The sequence below is a fragment of the Nicotiana tabacum genome, chromosome 11 (assembly GCF_000715075.1).
Source record: "Nicotiana tabacum cultivar K326 chromosome 11, ASM71507v2, whole genome shotgun sequence".
In the NCBI taxonomy this organism is placed as follows: Eukaryota; Viridiplantae; Streptophyta; class Magnoliopsida; order Solanales; family Solanaceae; genus Nicotiana; species Nicotiana tabacum.
Window position 1 is genome coordinate 168794521 of NC_134090.1, and position 9276 is coordinate 168803796.

The following is a 9276-nucleotide window of genomic DNA, read 5'->3' on the forward strand; positions in this document are numbered from 1 at the left end:
GGCGCCTCCTGTTAAAGAGTTGATTGGATTAATTTCGGCTGGCTTACAAATCTAAAGGTATGATGGCCACTGCATTCTTTTTGGGTATTTTTGTGTCATTAGGTAAAACTTTATGTGCCATAGGTGTTTGTTAAGATAAATACATGTTATGTTGAAATGTGAAGTGAGAGCTTTCAAATAAAAGTCATGGTTCTACTCCAGGAGATGATAAGGTGAAAGCTCATTAGCAGAGTAATTACTTCTTCTTAACTCCCACTCTCTTATTCCCTTCTTCTCTTCAAATTGTGATCATTTTACCGTAATTACTTCTTCGATTTAAAAAAAACTATTTTATTAGATATTTTGGGACAATAAGGAGATGGCAATAAGAGGTCATTGCTACAGGGGAATACTACATTACCTTGAAGTTCTCTTTTCCAGACCAGAATTTCATATGGCATCTAACTCGGGTTTCCAAGCCAAATAAAAGACATGAGAGGAAAGACTTGTGCGAACTTGCAGCAATCAGAGGCACTTATGCTGCGCGCTGGGTGACATGTGGAGACTTTAATACAACCAGGTTTGCATCAGAAAGAAGAACCAGCAGCAGTTTTACAGCAGATATGGCTGATTTTGCTAACTGTATTGAAGAACTCAAACTCATTGATCCTCCTCTAACTGGCGGTAGTTTCACCTGGATTTAAAGCGACACTCATGTAGCTACTACAAGACTGGGCAGATTCTTATTTTCGGCTGAGTGGGATGATGAATTTAAGGCAATCAATCAGACTGTTCTTCCAAGAGTATTCTCTGATCATGTTCGTTTGCTTCTTCAAAGACCATTTGAAGAAATGGAGGTCATTGATGTGATAAAACAGTGTGCAAGTGACAAGGCACCTTGTCCAAATGGCTACTCAATGTGTTTTTAAAAAAAATGCTGTTCTTTCATCAAAGAGAACATCATGAAGGCTATGGAGGTATTCTTTGAGCTTTAATGCCACATACATTTCCCTGATACCTAAAAAGAATGACATTGCGGAGTTGAGGGACTTCAGACCCATAAGTTTGATTGGCAGCTTCTAAAAAAGTCATTTCTAAGTTGTGGACAGAGAGATTGAAAAAAGTAATACACAAATCACAGATGGCCTTTATTAGAGGTAGGTAGATCATGGAAAGATGCTCTTCTTGCTAATGAATGCGTGGACGCAATGAAGGGCAGGTGCTCGGAAATTCTTTGCAAGCTTGACATAGAGAAAGCATTTGACCATGTCAATTGGGGCTTCCATAACCACCATCGAGTGACATTGATGCAACAATCAATTGGGTGTCCGAAAATTCTATTTCCCAAAAAAGAATCTTGAACAACATTGATAGCACTGTTAAAAATGTTGCACACACTCAGAATAAAATGCTTAGCAGGGTGGAAAATATTGAGAAGAAGGTGGAACAGGTTGTAGAGAAGTCTTCTCAGCATGCAAGACTCATCAAAGCCATCCATAGCATGATTCTGAACACTCTATGTAACCTGATAGTGAAGAGTTGCTTGAATGACATCCTTAGCAAGCGGTGCTCCAAGGATCTGGACTTGAATCTTCAATGCCTCCGTGAGATATGGATCATATATATAGAGACATATTGAAATTCGGGAACACAGTCACAAAGACTGTTCCTGTATTCAGTGTAACATCAGTTTTGCCAAGATTAGCATGTCGGTATTCAAGATACCTGGTATCAAGGAGAGAAATCCTTACAACAACTGGTTGTCCTTTTCTTAATGCTATCCGGACAGCTCCAAAGTGTATGTGAGTGAAACCATGACTCTTCCTTTGCTTTGGAAACTCTTCGGGGATCTGCAAAGTGATGAATTGTTCTCCTTGTGTTGCAGTAATGGGATGCTGGTCAAGTTTAGAAGCAGCAACATATTCTTTAACACCTTTGGGCTTTTGTTGGACCAAAAAACGGAATAAAGATTTATGAGTTGCAAATAGGTAGATGAATTTTTTTTATTTTCGTCTAAGACTTCTACTTGTGCTCAAGTTATTCATCTGAAATCTTGCTCTTTATTTGGTTATACAAAAATTGAAATATCATATATGCTGCTTAATAGAGCCATTTAGTAATAATTTGTTTGCATTATTTCCTGAAGTTAGTTGTGGGTCATTAGCTTAAGTTGTTATCAACTACACCTTATTGTTGTGCTTCTCTTATTTTGGCTTCTAATTCTTGAAAGTATTGTTCATATTGAATCGTTAGCACATTTGAACCATCTCATCTAAAATCTAAAATATATGTTATTAGAGAGGACGCATTTGTATTAATTTAGTATAGGTCTATACGTTGCCTCACGTGTGGGCATTGTCCTTTTTCTTAACCAAGTACAACAACCCGGTATAATCTCACTTAGTAGGGTATGGGGAGGGTAGTGTGTACGCAGACCTTATCCCTACCCTGGGGTAGAGAGGCTGTTTCCAAATAGACCCCCGACATCCTTCCCTCCAAGAACTTCCCACCTTGCTTTTGGGGAGATTCGAACTCACAACCTCTTGGTTGGAAGCGGAGGTCTCTTAGCAAGTACGTGAAAATATTTTGTTATCAAGCTAAACTACATCGATATGTTTTTCGTGTGTTTAAAAGTCAAAAACGTGCAGTTTCTTCTGACTGAAATATGCAAAGGCTGAATAATCAACACCTTGGCCTTTCTGTTTTTGATAAGGAAATGTATTATGTTCAAATATTGGAATGACGTATTTTGATTGACTAAGCAATATCACATGTATTATGCTTGGGGAATGGATTACACTACCTTAGACAGAAATCTTAATATTATATTGCATTCAATTATTTTATTAGTATCAATATATCAGCCTTGTTAGACGAAGATATATTATCAGCCTTGTTATTTAGTGCTCCTATTTATTTATTTTTAATGGCGTTAGATTTCAGGATGTTATCTCAAAATTTTATTAGCAATTTCAAATGCATCTTTGTAATTTAAAAATATTTTGATTAATTAGGGAAAAAATCATGCTGCTTTCCTATAAATTATTCAACTTTTACATTATTTCTTTCCTCAACAAATGGAAAAATATTGTTGATTTTTAACAAAAGAAAAGAAGTACTAGCAAGAAATATTATTTAGTTCCTAAAGCTATGAGGGAAGTCTTTGTATTTTTGCCAAACACCAAAAAAAGAAGAAGAATGTTTGTGCATTTTATACACGTAATCTTCTTTAAGAGAATAATAAAATATTATATCACAGAAACCAAAAAAAAAAAAAAATTAAAGACTTCACTAGTAGGGGAAATTTGGTAAATACTATTCAAGCCACGGGGATACATGGTCATGGATTTGATGTTTTCTCTCACAAGCTAAGGTCAACATGTTACTCAAACTTCTTTTTTAAGAAAAAAAAAGGACAAAGATTACTTTAAGCCTGCGATCGAAATTACTTACTTTCGATAACCGTAAAATTATATAAAATTTATATATTTTTTTGTATATAACATACAGAAATGTATATATATACAAAAAAATATATACATATTTTTGACTATTATTTTAAGAGCGGCTATATAATATCATTTTCCCGTAAGGGTGGACATATGGGCTCAATATTGAAACTAAATACTAGCACTTTCAATCATTTTTTCGGGGGTTAAATGCTGATTAGAGAAATTGAAGAAGTAGAAGTAAGTGGAAAAAATGTTGCTGAAATGATAATTTAAACTGATCAAGAAGTTACAATTTGAATTTTAGTGTCACGAGTTTCAATTTCAATAATTTACATGTCATCATATCAAGCAGAGGCGAATCTATAATTTCTAATACATGAGTGCACTATTAAAAAAGGAGACAAAAATTTATATAGTGGGAATTGATCCATATACCTCTTGTTAATAACTGAACCTTCAACCAAGTGCACCATTCAATCTTCCTAGAGCATGGGTGCCGACATTTAATATTATACCAAATTTAAAAAATATATACATAAAATGTCTAATTTTACGAAAAAACTATGGTTCACGTGCCTAATAATTAAACTGTCACGACCCAAGTTCTTCCTCCGTGAACTGTCGTGACGGCATCTAGTCTCTATGACTAGGTAAGCCTAACAATTTGCGAAAAAAGGAAATAAAGATACAAAACTAGCAATTTACGGGTAACATAATAGAGAAGTTTAAAATGTCGTTCGGCATATACAATATTACTCTCTCAAACTGAACAGAAAATACTCCCAAAACCCGGAATCTCATGAAATCACAAGCTGCAGAAGTACATAGTGTATCTAATCTCCAGAAAGTCTAACAACGAAGAAAAATACATAAAGTTTGTAACTAAATGAGGAATAGAGAGGGACTCCTAGGTCTGAGGACGCGGCAGATATACCTCGAAGTCTTTGGATCGCCTCGCCTCACTAGAAGAATGGCTGAGAAGTAGAACCTGGATCTGCGCACGAAAAACATGTGCAGGAAAGGGCATGAGTACACCACAGTGGTACCTAGTAAGTGTCAAGCTTAACCTCGGTTGAGTAGTGACGAGGAAGGTCAGGTCCCTACTAGTTATATATAAAAACAAGGTAAAACAGTATGAAATGTGACAGTATAGTTAAAATACTAACAGTCGAATAAGAATAAAATCACAAAAAGAATATAACTCAGTACACAGAGATAGCAATAGGGGATCTCCCAGGTTATCGTCCCGTAGTCCTAAACGTAAATATGCAGAGGATCTCCCGGGATATCGTCTCGTAGTTCAAATCGTAAATATGCAGGAAATCTCCCAGAATACCGATCTGTAGTCCCAAAGTAAATATTCAGTACAGAGGGGTCTCCCCGATATCATCCCATAGTCCCAATTATAAATGTGCAGGGGGATTTCCTGGAGTACCGATCCGTATGTCACGACCCAACCGATGGGCCGCGATGGGCACCCGGTACCTTACTCAACTGAGTACCTACATAACGTATCTTTTCATGTCATACTATCATAGATAACTGAGTCAGAAGGCTGCCGTGAGATAAGTATAATTCAACATGTGATACCAACTTATACACAAGACATACAGGCCTATAAGACCAAAAGAGCCACTTGTACACTGAACATAGGCCGACAAGGCCATACAACCTTTTACGTACATGACATCTGTCTACATGCCTTTAAGAATACATAATTTTCATAAAGGTCGGGACAGAGTCTCGCCATACCAAACAATACACATCTAAATTATACTAACCAAACAAGCAACTCCGAAGCAAATGGAGCGCACCAACATCTTCCGCTGAGCTGATGGCCTACTTGGAGGGCTCTCGACCTGTCTATCGGGACATGCGGGCATGAAATGCAGTGTCCCCAGGAAAAAGGAATGTGAGTACGAATAATGTACTGAGTATGTAAAGCACATAAATAAGTACATAACAAACATGGAAGAAATATAGAGTAAATGACTCAATCTGTAAGTCTGGATAACTCTGTAAATCATGAAATACTTATAGTGTCATGCATATGCGTATGAATGTCATGTCGTGCGTAGTTACATGTGTTCATAACATCATCAAGCCTCTGAGGGCATCCCATCATATCATCTCAACCATTGTGGGCAAATTATCAACGTATACCAGCTGATCAGGTGGCGGTGCGTATATAACGTCGTAACCTTTTTTCATATCCCATATACATATAATATACATATATACGCGTATATAACGGCATCTGGTCATGGGTCAATGTACATGTATAAATGCATGAGATGCATAAGAAATATGTTAATAAGATTTTTTCGGATTGCCATAAAAATCAATATGCCTTTCGAGTAAACTTTATCAAATACGTATTTTTCTAAGACCCATTAACAGAACATATAATAATAGTTCACATGGGGAATCAAGAATATAGACACCCCTAGGATTTCTATGGATAAAGTCATTTATGAAAGTTGTGCATTTGCTCGTTTCATTTATTTCTTATGGATCATGCCAAAAAGAAAGAATGGATAGTCTTAACATACCTGAACCGATCCTCTAGACAATCCTTCTAACGCACGCCAATTGCGACGAAACACGTAACAACGAGATCTAAATAGGGAATAATTCGTATGAAATTCCCGAAGCAATAACGTTGCTATGCAAAGATAATCTTGGCTGAAGCTTTTCCGTAAGAACTTAGCAGTAACGTTTGGTTTTTATTTAGAAAATGATATTTGATTAAACTCTTTTCTTAAGAGAATAGAGATGACATTAGAAAGGATGAGGAATCTTGGATGACTCTCCTAGACAGAACGTTATTATTTTCCTGTTTTAAGAGAATTGAAGATAAATTGTGAATTTGGAAAGTCATGCTTAATTATTATGTGGCCCCCACATGTCTAGCTTGGTGTCACACTTCTTTCTCAAAGTGTGACACCTTGCAACTTTAATACTTAGTCATTACATGTAAATGGATAACTGCCACATTGGGGGAGGGGTGTAATCTTATCCCAAGATTATTAATTAACTAGGTAATGACCTGTTACCCGATAATTAATTAATTTTCTACGTAATTAAAAATTATCTCAAATTACTTAGAATACTACTCACTTAATACACATTATATACCTTACTATCATGGCCATGTGGTACCTTGTATGGTACTAGTCCATAAATACCAGGTATTTAGCTCGGCCCAAATTTTATCCCAACATGCCAAACTTGGACGAAAATTCCTTTTCTTTGACTTGCTTCCCCTCTCGCCTTCACGAATTTACTCATCACTTGTTTGAAATAGCTTAATCCTTATAATCTCTAAAAAATCTTTTTTCCTTGGACTGATGTCAATTACTTTACGAGAAATTCAACGTACAATACTACATGATACAACATCGTCGTAATTTAATACTGCGAAGCGTAACATCATCGTAATGTAGTACTGCAAGGTATAACATCATCGTAATATAATACTGCGGGATGTAATATCGATGTAATATTGAAGATGGTATGAACATCATTCTCCCCTTTGGAACATTCGTCCTCGAATGTTGACTGATGCTCTTATCATTTTCATAACTTATAGCTCTTGTGAATACCTTAATACTCTCTTTGCCATTTAGGCAGTTGTTCTGTGAATAAATCCAAAGGTCAGGGCATTCCCCCTGTAGGCCTCTTTCCCACGCCATGACTTGTGATCGAATTCCTTCCAATCTCGTAACTGTTGCTACCTTCCATCATGAAGCTTCTACGATACTGACCTTGTAAGTGTGCCTATGCGACCCTCCTCTCCTTTTTCCTCCATCTTTTAGCCAATCCTGAAGTTCTTCGCTTGGTATTTTGTCAAACTTACGAATATTGCTATATCTTATTTTATAGACCTGGTTATTCATTCGTATGACTTTACTGCATCTATGTAGGTCATATTATACCATAACTCTTACCTCGATTTCTTGTTACTAAGGTCTGCTACCAAATTCCAGGTTACTTTCATTGCTTATCCCATACGTATAAATCTATGTCCTCTAATGCTTCCACATTAATGTTTATCTTAAGAATGATGGCCTAATCTCCTCTCAAACTTTATAACTTTTATCCATCGATTGTTGTTTCACCTTAATTTTGATCCATAATCCACCCCTGATAACTTAACCTTTCATGTAATACTGCCGCTAGGATTCACGTTTTATTGGGGAACATCTAAAATGATCACCTAGGGCGATATCATGCTTTCATAATCGTATCTCACAGCACCCCAATGTGATTCACCTTGCGTGGGTATTTTAATCCTGTCTAATTCATGAACTCATTACTCAATAGAAGGCCCAAACGTCATCCTTTATTTATCACAATTACACCCTTATTCTACTACCAGGGCAACATTCCATTTCTTCTAAATGCTATTAGTCTTAGACTCTTTTGAGTTCGTTTCGGCTATGTTGAGCTTTCAATAACTTATAGAAACCATCAGCTTCTTTGTTTTCACAGGCTTAGTTCCGAGGACTTATCCATTTTCGTCACCTTCTCACTTGCCTTCTTCTTATCCCTACTCTTGTCTTTCTAAAACCTTGTCGTTCTATTATACTTTAGCTTGCGATCGATTCCCTTATGATCTTCTGGAACATCGAGACATCACATCATCTCTAACTCTTCTTTTACTCTTTAATTATACCTTTCAGTACTTAGAGACCATAGGTTGGAAGGTATGCCACTGACGATGCTTCTATCATTCCTGGATACCGAATCCCCGCGCTTCTAGCCTCTTATCCGCAGTATGGACTATTCATAACCTTCTACATTTGAGTATCTTGTACGTTGTTCACCTTTTCCTTACTTACCTTAAAATATTGCCTCGCATTCTTCTATCTCTTTCATAACCTCCCTTCCACATAGGTATAATCCATAGCCATAACTTGAAGCTCTTATTATAACACTATGCATACACAATCCGATGGGAGCTTCGTACTGACTTCTTATGAGGCCTGTACTTTTCCAACTGGCTTTATCGTAGGGCTATTATATAATATGGTTGTTGTACATCTGATATGAAGAATGATCCTGCAATGTTCTCAATCACGATTTCTACAATTTCTGGGTCCAATCAGATTCCTGGTTTACTTCGTTGATGTAACTCTTTAGTTTCCTCCTTCTTTTGATCGGCCTTTATGTTGGCTTAAGTTATCTTCCAGTCTGCGGCTCATAGTATTAGTTATTACTTTAGCCCTCATTGGACACTATGGAATATCCATGATACAATCTTCTAACAATTCATTCCTTTGTCTATAACCTGGGCTCAATTCTTTCTTTTAACATATACTGAAATCTTCTATGGTTGTATGATTGTCAACATATATGTTGCATGGATAATACTCTGAACTTTTAAGTGCGTTCATAACGTACCAACTCTGGATCATTGATCGAATAATTCTTTCATTCCTTCTCAATTTTCTTTAAACGCAAGCCATTACCTTTCCTGGTCTTTCTTCCCCCTTGTTGGGTGCATACTTAGCTTATCTTAGCTCTCACGCATGCCGGAATTTTCATACAACTCATAAGATTTTTGAATATTTCTTTTGATTTTACTTCCCGTTCACTAGCCACGGTAGGTTCCTCTTTCTTATGGAGGATGTACAAATGTTGCTGCGAAACTATTATTACAAGACCATTTCCTCATTAGGTCATTGTGCTTAGGTTGAACCTTCTTCCTCATTTCCTCAGCTAGTCTTTCACTGTAGTACTTAGGGAGGACCCTCTGACTCTTGTAAAGCTGCGAGCTTATTACATTGTATACCCAATAAAATTTTTGATGTCCTTCCTCGCCTACAATTATCCGTAGTTA

At 36.7% G+C, this 9276-nt stretch overlaps 1 long non-coding RNA gene across 1 annotated transcript; it reads right to left on the reverse strand.

The window, feature by feature from the left end:
* Nucleotides 1–4151: 4151 nt before the first annotated feature.
* On the reverse strand, nucleotides 4152–6239 carry LOC142166588 (uncharacterized). Its single transcript, XR_012696997.1, has 2 exons — nucleotides 5213–6239; nucleotides 4152–4425 (listed from the first exon to the last, which is right to left on the reverse strand). It is a non-coding gene; the product is annotated as an uncharacterized LOC142166588 (long non-coding RNA).
* Between the last annotated feature and the right edge of the window lie 3037 nt (nucleotides 6240–9276).